The 12,340-nt window shown below is 39.5% G+C and overlaps 1 protein-coding gene and 1 pseudogene across 5 annotated transcripts in view; both read right to left on the bottom strand.

Annotated features, from left to right (window-relative positions):
- Positions 1 to 12,340, bottom strand: part of BRAF (B-Raf proto-oncogene, serine/threonine kinase) — a 186,099-nt gene that overhangs the window by 142,225 nt on the left and 31,534 nt on the right. The window lies entirely within an intron of this gene.
- On the bottom strand, positions 6,939 to 7,113 carry LOC123836213 (U2 spliceosomal RNA; annotated as a pseudogene).

Genomic DNA, 12,340 nt, shown 5'->3' with positions numbered 1-12,340 from the left:
GTTTTTAGGTATTTCTAGCTATTTAACATTGTTTAAATACTCAGTAAATGTGAGGCACTGTTGGGAGCGCCAGACACATAAAACTTTGTCCCTATCCTTATAATGTACCGGAGTTATTTTTATTTAAACAATTCTAAGGGGCGCCTGGGTGGCTCAGTTGGTTAAGCGACTGCCTTCGGCTCAGGTCATGATCCTGGAGTCCCAGGATCGAGTCCCGCATCGGGCTCCCTGCTCAGCGGGGAGTCTGCTTCTCCCTCTGACCCTCCTCCCTCTCATGCTCTCTGTCTCGCATTCTCTCTGTCTCAAGTAAATAAATAAAATCTTTAAAAAATAAATAAATAAATAAATAAATAAACAATTCTAAGCCCACATTTTGTTTCAGTTCCTTTTTCTAAAGATGAATAACCACACAATGGATTACTTGGGCTTTCTCCCTTCCTGATAAACTGTTACATATATTCGAATGGTGATTACTTAATTACATACTGATTTATCCACAGACCTCTTTGCCTACTAACTAGAACAGAACTAATCCAAAATATGTTGTGTATGTAAAATAAAAAGATAGCCATTTTATTGCATGTTCTGTGCCTGTCAGGTTATAGATATACACTGGCTCATTTAATCATTACAACACAGTAAGATAGTATGTATTCCATTATATAAATGAGTGGTAAGGTTCATTAAGGTTAAGTAACTTGCCCAAATTCACACCAAGAGGGATTGGAATCCAGATCCATCTTGCACAGTAATAAGAAATAAAGATGGTATCTTCAATAAAGGCTTCAAACAAATCACAAATTCAATGACCATCTACAGTAGACCTTGACAATAAAACAGGATTTAACCAACATATCCATTATATGCAAAGAACTATAGGCTTTGGAGACATGGAGATAATCAGAATCTACTTTTTAGATAACAGTTTAAAAGGGACATAAGCTATCTTTTACTTCTCTAGAAGACCTCAATTTAAGTCAGCTCCCTATTATAGAAGTTCTTAAACTTCCTAGTTTTTCGGGTTTTTTTCCCTTTCTTTTCTTTCTCTCTCTCTGCCTTTCTTTCTGCCTGTCTGCCTTCCTTTCTTCCTTCCAAGATTTTATTTTTCAGTAACATCTACAACCAACATGGGGCTTGAACCTTCAACTACAAGATCAAGTTGCATGCTCTATCCACCGAGCCAGCCAGGAGCTCCTTCTTAAACTTCCTGGTTTCAGAATCCCTCTATAATCTTAAAAATTATGGAGGACTTTCAGAGCTTTTATTCATGTAGGTTATAGCTTTCAATGTTTACCATATTAAAAATTATAACCAGAAATTTTTATTTATTTTATTTTTTAAAGATTTTATTTATTTGACAGAGAGAGAGAGAAAGAGCACAAGTAGGAAGAGCAGCAGGCAGAGGGAGAGGGAGAAGTAGGCTCTCCGCTGAGCAGGGAGCCCGATGAGGGGCTCGAACCCAGGACCCTGGGATCATGACCTGAGCCGAATGCAGACACTTAACCGACTAAACCACCCAGGCACCCCAAGAAATTTTTACTTTTAATTCATTTAAAAATTACACACAAACCCATTAACTCAACTGATCTATTTTTTATGAAAAAAATAACTACATTTTCCAAAACAACAAAATAATGAAAAGGGAAAGTCCTATTTCTTATATTTTTTATAGTATCATTAATATCTGTGTTAACAGAAGACATCTGGATTCTCTTATCTTCTGCATTCAGTCTGTTGCACTATCACACATTTTATCACTGGATCCTCATGAGAGAATGAGAATGAAAAGGCAAACAGTGTCTTAGTATTATGAAAATAGTTTTGAGGGGTGCCTGGGTGGCTCAATCGTTAAGCGTCTGCCTTCAGCTCGGGTCATGATCTCAGAGTCCTAGGATTGAGCCCCAAATTGGGCTCCCTGCTCAGCGGGAAGCCTGCTTCTCCCTCTCCCACTCCTCCCTGCTTGTGTTTCCTCTCTCGCTGTCTCTGTCAAAGAAATAAATAAAATCTTAAAAAAAAAAAAAAAGTCCTTCAGAGCATCCTTTACTATTCCTTCATAGCACCTTTCAAAAATTTATAATTACATTTGTGTGCACAGATTATGTTCAAGGTCTATGTTATCTCTAGACTACAGGTTCCATAGTGACTGTTTTTGTACATGAATATGTCCACGATGTCCACACATTTTGCCCAACACACAGTCGTCACAAATATATCTACTGAATTGGGGCGCCTGGGTGGCTCAGTTGGTTAAGCGACTGCCTTCGGCTCAGGTCACGATCCTGGAGTCCCGGGATGGAGTCCCACATCGGGCTCCCTGCTCAGCGGGGAGTCTGCTTCTCCCTCTGACCCTCCCCCCTCTCATGCTTTCTGTCTTTCATTAATAACAACGACAACAACAAAAATATCTACTGAATTATCATACTAAAATAATATAAAGAAACTACTGTGGTTAAAAGAGGGTAAATGGACAATATGTGTCTGGAAGCAAATTTGGAAGACTTCCTATTTGACTTGGATCCTAAAGGATAGAATTTTGTTAAAGGTAGGTGGGTGTGGGTGGGTGTAAGAGTATTCCAGCCACAGTAAACAATCATCAGTGGCATCTAGGTACAAGTTATGTTCTTAATAAGTCTTGTAATAGTATGGTTTGGGAGGAGATAAAGGTAATAAAGGTAAGCTGAAAAATCTTCAATGAAATTTGGCTTTTATTTTTTTTAAGATTTTATTTATTTATTTATTTGACAGAGAAAGACACAGCAAGAGAGGGAACACAAGCAGGGGGAGTGGGAGAGGGAGAAGCAGGCTTCCCACAGAGCAGGGAGCCCGATGCGGAGCTCCATCCCAGGACCCTGGGATCATGACCTGAACTGAAGGCAGACACTTAACAACTAAGCCACCCAGCACCCCTGGCTTTTGTTTTAGAGACAAAAGCCAAAAGGTCAACATCCATGGTTTAAATTCCTTATACCACTATTTACTAGATGGGCTTGGATATGTTTATTCCAAATCTTATTCTGCTCATACTTCACAAGGCTATTGTAATGGTTTTATGAGATCATAATTTTGTGTGTTATTTTGTTTACTGTCATTACTCTAAACTATTATCCTTTCTCCCTGGACTACTACTTATAAAGCCATCTTTAAAAAAAAAAAGATTTTGGGCGCCTGGGTGGCTCAGTCGGTTAAGCGACTGCCTTCGGCTCAGGTCATGATCCTGGAGTCCCGGGATCGAGTCCCGCATCGGGCTCCCTGCTCGGCAGGGAGTCTGCTTCTCCCTCTGACCCTCCCCCCTCTCATGTGCTCTCTCTCATTCTCTCTCTCTCAAATAAATAAATAAGTAATAAAATCTTTAAAAAAAAAAAGATTTTATTTATTTATTTGAGAGAGAGAGAAAGCTGGGGGTGGGCCGGGGAGGGGAGCAGAGGGAGAGGGACAAGCAGACTCCACATCAAGCGCAGAGCCAGACTCAGGGCTCAATCCCATGACCCCAAGATCATGACCTAAGCCTAAATCAAGAGTCGGACGCTTAACCAACTGAGCCATCCAGGCGCCCCTACTTACAAAGGCATCTTAACTGGTCTCCCCATTTCTTTTGCCCTTTTCCCATTCCTCTTTCATTCATTCTCCATAGTCAGAGTGAAATCCCTAAAACACAAATCTGATCACATCACTTTCCCTGCTTAAACCTTTTAATGGCTCCCCAGTGACTCAAAATAAAATCTTAACTTCTTAGCACAGATTACAAGATCCTAAATGATGCCACAATACCTACCTCCTGCCTTATCAGGCACTATTCTTCCCATCCCTTACTCAATAAACTCAACAACACTGACCTTCCAGTAGGAAAGCCTTTACATAAGCTACTTTTTCTTCTTGGAAAATTCTACCAAGCACTTTCCAAACAAGCACAGCTTTTCCAGATAGAAGAGATCTTTAGATCTCACTTCCTCAGAGAGGCCTATCCCGATCACTCTCCCCCAGTCTATACTGGATGCACATTAAACTCCATAGTACCTGGTATTTTTTCCTTTGGGCACATAATCACAATTCAGAATTTGTGTGTGTGTGTGTATGTATTTTTTTTTTATATAATTTGTTTAATGGATGTCTCCTGATTATAGAGACCACATCTAAGCCAGCACATATAATTTTTTAAAAAATTGCTGTTTTTATTGTTATGAATGCTTTTGATCTAATTAGACATATAGTTTAGATGTTTACTCTGGCAACAATGTTTAGGTTAACTAACAAGCCAGAGAGGCACTGGAGGCAGAGAGTACCATTAAAAACATGCCACAATTATAGGCAAGAAGTAATGAGAGTGTGAACTACTGTTGATAGATTTAATATCCTCACAATAATCCTGTAATAGCAAGGAGGAAGCTAAGGTTGTTCTGAGACAGTAAATGGCCATTCCATAAGAGAAAGTTTCAAAACTTTTCATATAATATAGCTATGAGTTTAGATGACCAGAAAAGTAGAGAAACTATAATTCCAACTTCACAAAGTAAATTACCAAAATTGTAATACTGAAGTGGGTACAAAAGAAACCCATTTATTCAATGTAATAAAGTCTGGTGGTTGGTTAACTGAACAGATTTGTTAAATCAGAGAATCATAAGCAATGATAGAATCTTAAACATCTTATTTTACTTAAAACTGTAAAATGAACAGTCATTCTCCAATCCTTGATGTAGGGCAAGGGATCTTCCTTTAACAATAACCCATACTTAATCTGACAGCAAATACTTTTTTTAAACGGGAACTATCAGTTAACCTGATGAGTTGGTTAAGTGTAAGTCAATTAAGAGAACTTACACTATTCTCCCCTTTTGAATACTATAGTTGAAATGATGGAAAATGAATAGTAATTTACAATGTGATGGCCAAATGCATGGTTTACACCTATGAGGGCACACAGGAGACTCTTTATTAGGGTTGTAGGCAGACATTATTTAGTAATGTATTCATCAAGAAAATTAAGAAAAATTCAGATTTTTCATATTTAATATTTACAGAACCACCCTCACTTAGGGTTAATAGATAGATATGTCAGATACAGTTAAGAGGTATGTGGAAGACTTGCCATTCCACACGGCAGAACGCTTGATGGTAGTGGTGTTCTCATTCTTCTTTGCACATTTGTCTTACTGTGACACGCTACAGCTTAAATACTGAGTTAAGTAAATGTATGGTTATTATCTAGTTTTAACTAAAGTAAACCTTATGAAATAGACATGAGGCTTGAAAGCAACTCGTACCAAAAAATCTCAAACCTCCTACTGAACCTAACACTACTGCTGCTAGAGAAAAAGGCAAAGCTGACATGTTGTGTGCTCCTAGTACAAGCTGTTTGGCAGCCACAATACAGGATTAAAACAATGATCTGATCCAGTAGTTCTCAACCAGGGCTGACTCTTGGCAGTGTCTGAAGATACTCTGATTGTTAGAATTGAGGAGAGGGTGATATTGGCACCTAGTAGGGAGAGGCCAGGGATGCTGCTTAACATCCTATAATGCAAAGGACATCTCCCCAAGCCCAGAATTATCCAGGCCAAAATGTCAACAGTGCCCAGTTTGAGAAATCCTGACCTAATCAGATCTGACAAGAAACTAGCCAGTTTTAAAAAATTACCCAGATTATTCAAAATACAGATTCGTATCCACTATCATTAATGATGAACCTTGCCATAAGGGTGTAATGGCCTGAGATATTAGAGATAAACAAAACCATCAAAATTCCTTTCACTTTTAGCTTAGTTTTTAAAAATTTATTTTGTACAGAACACACCTGATTTATAAGACAAACATGTAGTGGGGGTAATGAATTTTACTGATAATACAAAAAATTTTAAAGTCTGAAGATTCAAACACCGAAAGCTAATAAAGAGATATCAGTACATTGACATAAGTAGAGTTTATCAAAATTCTAATTTAAATTCCTAGCTAAAAGAATCTGGTAAAGAAATGTTTTATTCTCGGGCGCCTGGGTAGCTCAGTCGGTTAAGCATCTGCCTTTGGCTCAGGTCATGATCCCAGAATCCTGGGATCGAGTCCCGCATCAAGCTCCCTGCTTGGCGGGGAGTCTGCTTCTCCCTCTCCCCTCTGCTCGTGCACGCTTGCTCTCTCTCAAATAAATAACATCTTAAAAAAGAAAGAAAGAAAGGTTTTATTCTCTAGGACAAGCACAACCCAGGGTATTAAATTGATTCAAGATAATAATCCAGATTGAAAACCATCAGTAGGAAACCAGTCAAGGTGCCAAAAGTATAAAGAAAACAACATGAGCTGTCAATTGTGGTTAACAAACTGACACGAGTAACTGTACGTGATACAACAGTAAGTGAGGAGGCTCCAACAGCATGGTGGTTAAGAGCATGTCCTCTGTAATCACAGTGCCTGGGTCCAAATCCCAGATCTTCCACTTAAGCAATGTACCCCTAGCCAAGTTGCATAACTTTTCTAAACCCACTGTTTCATCTACAAAATGGGAATTACAATATCTAATTCTTTGGGCCCTTGTGAAAATATATGGTACAGCATAATAGTTTAGAGCACAAGCTTTAAAATCAGAATCAGCTCTGACACTTACTAGCTCTGTAATGTTGGACAAAGTACTTAACTCCCAAGTGTCAGTTTCTTCATCTATAAAACATATTTACAATAAAATATAAATTTTATTATATAATTATGTAGAGAAGAGTTTATAAAACGTATCCACAGTTTAAAGAATGACTGTAAAGTTAAGAAACAGCACTGCCAGTACCTTAAAAGCTTCCCACATGTCCCTTCTCATCCACTGTCTGCCATTCCTGGGGTAATCACTATTACTCTTCACTTTTGTGATAATTATTCTCTTGATTTTCCTTGTAATTCTGTACCTATATTTGCATTCCTGAACAACAGTTAATTCCATGTCTTTGAACTTTTTATAAATAGAAGCATGCTGCATTTAAATTTTTGTGACTTCTAATGTTTGACTAATATTATATTTGTGGGCTCATACACACTGGTGAAGGAGCTGTTTTTTCCTGCTCTATTTGAACTAAGTTTTTATTAAACTAATAAGAATAAATACTACACTTGATCTTAGCCAAAAGGCCAAGAAGTGATGAACCAAATTTTTATTCCATGAGTGAATACACCATGATTTACTTACATAATCCACTGCTGATGGACATTTGAATTTTTTTCTTTGTATTTTGGAGTTAAAATGAATAATGCTGCTATGAAGAGTCGTATCTACATGCCTCCTAGTCCACATAGTCACAGATTTTCTCTAGGGCAATGGCTGATTCTCAAACTATGATTCCTGGACCAGTAGCACCAGCATCACCTGGGAATTATCAGGCTCCACCCCGTTCCTACTGAATCAGAAACCTTGGGGGTGGGGCCCAGCAGTCTGTTTTAACAATCCCTCCAGGGGATTTTGATGCGCACTCAAGTCTGACCACCACTGGTCTAGGTTAAATACCCAGGAGTGGTGTTGCTAGTTGTACAACATCCTATTATGTTCCAAAGTGGTTCTTCTAATTTATATTCCCACCAGCGGTGGAAGAGCTCCCCCTGCTCCATATCCTCACCAATGCTTGATACTGTTCAAATGTTTCATTTCTGCCAATTTAATGTGTATAAAATGGTCTCCCATGGTCTTAATTTCTATTTTCCTAAGTGTTGATGAGATTAATGATCTTTGCATATGCTTATTAGTCGTTTAAATTTTTTTTTTTAATTCAAATGCCTGCTCCGGTTTTTTGCCCTTTTTTCTATTTGGTATTATGTCTTTGTCTTAGTGATTCATACTTCTTTAGGTATATACTTCATACCACTTGTCCACTCATTCTATGTTGTGATAGGTAACAAGATTAAGTTATTTGTGGCCTCCATGCTGGGAAGTCTCTCTCACTCTCTTTGGATCTTTCACTCTAGAAAAACCCAGCTGCCACTCTGTGAGGTGACCATGTGAATGAATTTGGATGTGGATCTTCTGAAACCCCTGCCACAACCACATAAGGAAGCACAGAAGAAGATTCTCCCTCAGTCCAGTCTTGAGACAACTACAGACCTAGGTGACTGACACCCTGACTTCAGCCTCTTGAGACACCATAAGCCAGAACCACCCAGCTAAGCTGCTCTCAGATTCCTGACCCACAGAAACTGTAAGATAAATGTTTACTGTTTTCAGCTGCTAAATTTTGGGATAACTTATTACACAGCCATAGGTAATTAATACCTGTATGTTACAAATATCTTCTATTCTGTACCTTGATCTTTTCAGCCTCTTAGTAAGGGGGTCTTAATAAATAGAAGTTTCTATTTTCAATGTAGTCAAATTTATCAATTTTTATGGTTTTCAGGTTTTTTTAAAGATCTGAGAGAGAGAGAGAGAGAGAGAGAGAGAGTGTATGTGTGTGGGGGGGGGTAGGGAGCAGGAGAAGGAGAGATAGCAGACTCCCCACTGAGTGCGGAGCCCAACATGGGGCTCAATCCCAGGACCCCAAGATCATGACCTGAGTTGAAACCAAGAGTCGGATGTTCAACCAATTGAGCCACCCAGGCGCCCCTGGTGTTTTCAGTCTTAAGAAACCCTTTCCTGGGGTGCCTGGGTGGCTCAGTCGTTGGGTGTCTGCCTTCGGCTCAGGTCATGATCCCAGAGTCCTGGGATCAAGCCCCGCATTGGGCTTCCTGCTGGGCGGGAGGCCTGCTTCTCCCTCTCCCACTCCCCCTGCTTGTGTTCCTGCTCTCGCTATCTCTGTCAAATAAATAAAATCTTTAAAAAAAAAGAAAGAAAGAAAGAAAGAAACCCTTTCCTGCTTTGAGCTTATAAAAGTATGCTCCTTAAAAAAAAAAAAAAAAGCTTTTCAGGGGCACCTGGGTGGCTTAGTCATCAGTCAGTTAAGCATCCGACTCTTGGTTTCAGCTCAGGTCATGATCTCGGGGTCCTGGGATCAAGTTCCCTGTTGGGCTCCCTGCTCCGCGGCGAGTCTACTTGTCTCCCTCTCCCTCTGCTACTCCCTGTCTCTCTAAGGAATAAATAATCTTTTTTAAAAAATAAAATAAATATTTTTTAAAAGCCTTCTGAGGTGGTCTTTTTGTATTTAACCTTCAATCTACTAGGAATTGATTTTTATGCACAGTAAGAGGGAGTTCAAATTCATTTAATACAGTAAGCAAGTGTTCCAAACAAGTATATCCTTTCCCAACTAATTCACCAGCTCGTATTCACCCACCTACCTCCACATAAGCATATAAAATTCATTAGCAATCTCTATTTTGATTCACCTGTCATTTTGTTATTCATCTTCCCTTTTCTTTCTGTAGGCTCCTCAGACACCTGACACACAGGCTAGGCCTCAAAACCCAGGCCTGTGGGACCCTCAAAGTCACCCTCCCTCATTTGCTCCCCAAGGTCGCATAATTGCTCAAGGCATCATTCAGAAGCAGATCCTCCCTCCCTTTGGAGGCTGTAATCCAATTGACATTCTTAAGGATCTATTTAAAGTAAAACCTGCCTACTTCTAAGCTTCCTACTGTTAAAAGAAATTAAAACTAATAAAAGAGTATAAAGAAAAAACATACACAACTGGGAATTTTTTTTTTTTAAGTAGGCTCCATGCCCAGTGTGGAGCCTAATGTGAGGCTTGAACTCACAACCCTGAGATCAAGAGTCCGACATTTAACTGACTGAGCCACCCAGGCACCCCATAATCAGGAAAAATTTTAAATATAAAAATCAGGTAATAAAATTACAGTGATAAGTCTGTTGGTAGTCCTGGCACTCATCTGATATTTTACGAAGTGGTATATTAAAAATCTTAGCTATCACTAGAAATGGATCTTTGGGTTAAGAGTCATGTCTCCTGTTCACTAAGGTAATAACCAGGGCCCAGCAGTGCCTCACATGTAGCAAGCATTCAAATTTGTTGACTGGAAAAATGGATTAAGGAAGTCTTAATCTCACTGTTCTTTAATAATTCTTCAATTCTCGCCTCTTTTTACTTCCATACAAACTGTTAATCAAGTTGTCGAGCTCCAAAGAAAAACCTAAAGGCATTTGGATTTCAATACATCTACTGATCAATTTGCAAAAAACTGACATTTTTACCATACTTAGTCTTTCAATTCATTCTTAGTATACAATTTGTACCTTCATTTATTTAGGTCTTCCTGTATGTAAATAAAGTGTAATTACCTTTTTTTATAAAGGCTTGTACATCTTAAATATTTAAAGTTCACTTTAAGTATCTCCTTTCCTGGGAAATCTTTCTGACCTCCATCCCTTAAGCTCATTTTGAATTACGTGCTCCTCTTCTGTGATTTCTCTGTACCAGGGGCACACACACACAGTACAATGTCCTTAATTCTTGATTTATTTGCTCCTACCACTAGATTGTAACCTCCTTGAGGACAGAGATGATCATTTCTGTATCACAGCACCTACCACACAACCAGCACAAAGGAGCTCAAGATTTATTTTTAAACTTCAAGCAAATGAATAAATGTTCTCAATGACAGTAAAGTACCAACTGTCTGATAAGGAAAAGGACCACCATTTATTGAGTAGCTTCTATGTGTTGGGCACAATACTACACTGAATGCTTACATGCATTATCATCTAATTCTAAAAGTAAATCACCCTTTTTTTTTTTAAAGATTTTATTTATTTATTTGAGAGAGAGAGAATGAGAGAGAGCGAGTACATGAGAGGGGGGAGGGTCACAGGGAGAAGCAGACTCCCCGCCGAGCAGGGAGCCCGATGCAGGACTTGATCCCGGGACTCCAGGATCATGACCCGAGCCGAAGGCAGTCGCCCAACCAACTGAGCCACCCAGGTGCCCAGTAAATCACCCTCTTGACACATATTTTATAAAAGCCTAATATTAGGGGTGCCTGGGTGGCTCAGTCATTAAGGGTCTGCCTTCGGCTCAGGTCATGATCCCAGGGTCCTGGGATCGAGCCCCACATTGGGCTGCCCGCTCAGTGGGAGCCTGCTTCTCCCTCTCCCACTCCCCCTGCTTGTGTTCCCTCTCTCGCTATGTCTCTCTCTGCCAAATAAATAAATAAAATCTTAAAAATAAAATAAAATAAAATAAATAGAAAAAGAAAAAAAAACTTAAAAAAAAAAAAGCCTAATATTAGTGTCACATGACGTAATGGGCATCAGGAATACTGAGTGATTGATAGTCCTTACTGACCTGGAGGTCAGAGTCTCATAAGCCTCAGTAAGAAAAGCAGCGGTCTTCATTCATTTGGGCTGTTATAAAAAATAATACCATGAACTGGGTAGCTTACAAACAAAAGAAATTTATTTGTCACAGTTCTGGAGACTGGGAAGTCCAAGATCAGGGTGCCAACAGATTTGGTGTTTGGTGAGGACCCATTTTGTGGTTCACAGATGGTGCTTTCTAGCTGTAATCTTTTTTTTTTATAATTTATTTGACAGACAGAGACACAGCGAGAGAGGGAACACAAGCAGGGGGAGTGGGAGAGGGAGAAGCAGGCTCCCCGCCAAGCAGAGAGCCCGCTGCGGGGCTTGACAGAGCCAAAGGCAGACGCTTAATGACTGAGCCACCCAGGCGCCCCTCTAGCTGTAATCTTATATGCAGGAAGGGATGAGCTACCTGTAGGAGCAGGAATCCCAATCATGAGGGCTCTGCAACAGAAAAGTAAGGAGACAGGCAAAATGAAAGATGCTCTGGGGTTTCAAGTATAAATTACGATAAGTGGAAAATATTACAAGAGGGGAAGAAGTAATTTAAAGGGAAAGATAACTAATTCAGTTTAGGACTTGCTGTCTTTGTGATGTCAGTGAGACATTAAGGTAAAATACTCAAGAGACCATTGGAAATGCAGGATGGAAACACCAGCTCAGAGGGTAGCCTGACTGTTAAGGATGCATAGTGGCCTCTGAAAGAACAGATTCAGTTGTGCAGTAAGAAATGGAAGACTGACTTTCAAGAAGAAAGGTCTGAATGCCTAAGACAGGTAGTCAGTGACCAGAAAGAAAAAAACAAAAGCTCAAGAGAGTATCAGAGTCAGGGAAGGTATTTGGTTTTGGATAGAATGACCTGGATACATCTGAAGGCAAACATCAAGTAACCAGTGTCAAGGAAACATCTAAAGGGGGTGTGTGTGCATGTCAAATAGTGAGAGGGTAAGGGTCTGAGATAGAAGGAAGAGACAGATTGTCCTTTGCTGTTCCAAAGGACTAAACTAGGATGATGTTAGAACCTAGAGACAAAAATTCAAGAAAGTATATTTTAGCTTCACATGCTGAGGTATCTTTATTAATAATAAAGATATTTCAGGCGCCTGGGTGGCTCAGTCAGTTAACTGTCTG

Source organism: Mirounga angustirostris, unplaced genomic scaffold (genome assembly GCF_029215605.1).
Source record: "Mirounga angustirostris isolate CCGP_5_RB_7025 unplaced genomic scaffold, mMirAng1.0.hap1 SCAF_12, whole genome shotgun sequence".
Classification (NCBI taxonomy): domain Eukaryota; kingdom Metazoa; phylum Chordata; class Mammalia; order Carnivora; family Phocidae; genus Mirounga; species Mirounga angustirostris.
The sequence above is the reverse complement of the archived record's forward strand: the minus strand, read 5'-3'. Positions and strand labels throughout refer to the sequence as shown.